Raw genomic sequence first — 1,521 nt, forward strand, 5'->3', positions numbered from 1 at the left:
TTTTTTTTTATAATGCAGAAAAATTTTCTTCTTTATAGTTATTTATTTCGCACAAAGATGATTTTGTTTTGATCAAAACAAATAAGAGTAATAATAAAGAGTATAATACAAATAATAAAAAAAGTATCTGTTCCTAAATATCCCTAAAAATTCCGATCAATTTTTATCTCGTTTCAATTATGTTTTTGTAATTATTTAAAAAAGCTTAAACTTTTAAAATTTAATACTTTTCCAATGAAAATATCATTGACATTTTCTTTAAATGTAGTCAGATTAGATATTAAAGAAAGAATAGATATGTATAAAAGCTGAATAAATTTATGTATATATTTTACATAACTCACCATGATTTTGATAAATATTAAGACTTTCTTTTTCATTTTAGTTATTTTAGCTCTCAAATGTTTTCTGTTTCGACATGAAAAACCATTTTGAAATTAATGGATGGAACTTATCAAACAATTGTACAAATCATAAATATTTATATATATATTTAGAATTATATATATATTATATATATTTATCATTTAAAAGAAACGCTTATTTTCATTTCTAATATATTTAATGCAAAACGTAAAAAAAAAAAAAAAGAAAAATGAAATAAACGCGGAAAAAATCAATACATAATATCAAGTTATTTATGACTATGTTATAATTTTTATTTATGACTATGATATATGATTGAAAGATAATGGAAAATCTTATTTGATGGAACCATAAAATCAGTTTTAACAGAAACAGAAATTTGATAGATTATTAGAATTTTATCAATTTTGTGATTTTAATATTCGTGACAGTATAATATATAATTTTTATTAAGAATTTGAAATATTGAATAGTGATATTAATCAAGTTATTATATCCTAAATACAGAACAACTATGAACGATATCGCATTGTTATATGTACTATTTAATATTCCATTCAGAAGTAAGATTCACATCGAATAAATAAATATTTATAATTATTAAATGCATAAATGTATTCCTTAAATTAAATTTTTTAAATTGTATTCTTATATGTTTAAGGAACATTTGATTTATTCAATTCGTAAATAACAAATATATTAGCGAAACGTCCGATAAAATGAATCAACGAATAGAGAAAGATTCAATCTCATTGAAACTGAAATAAAAAGACTAAAATATACTATATTATCGATTATTTCAAATTATGTTCTATATACTGGATTATAACGGAAACACGTATTTCGGCTGCATATGATCAAAACATTTGTCAAATAAATAAGCATCTTTTTTTTTTGAATTTTTTTTCAGAATTCTTTTGCTAAAAATATTAAAAATAGTTATATTTTTTAAATAGTTATTATTATATTTTTATATATTTATATTATATAATTTTAAATAGTTATATTAAACATTTAAGATAATAGTAATCTTTTAATTGAATGAAAAATAAAATTCCTTTTCAAATCGTAAGTTATGAAAATAGATGTATTCACTATTGGATTCATTAATTGGATAAAAGAAGTTATATTTATTTCTGAAAAATGTTAATATAT

At 19.2% G+C, this 1,521-nt stretch overlaps 1 protein-coding gene across 1 annotated transcript in view; it reads left to right on the forward strand.

The window, feature by feature from the left end:
- Nucleotides 1–1,521, forward strand: part of LOC102679631 — a 7,465-nt gene that overhangs the window by 2,249 nt on the left and 3,695 nt on the right. The window lies entirely within an intron of this gene.

Source organism: Apis dorsata, unplaced genomic scaffold, assembly GCF_000469605.1.
Source record: "Apis dorsata unplaced genomic scaffold, Apis dorsata 1.3 scaffold_339, whole genome shotgun sequence".
NCBI classification, from domain to species: domain Eukaryota; kingdom Metazoa; phylum Arthropoda; class Insecta; order Hymenoptera; family Apidae; genus Apis; species Apis dorsata.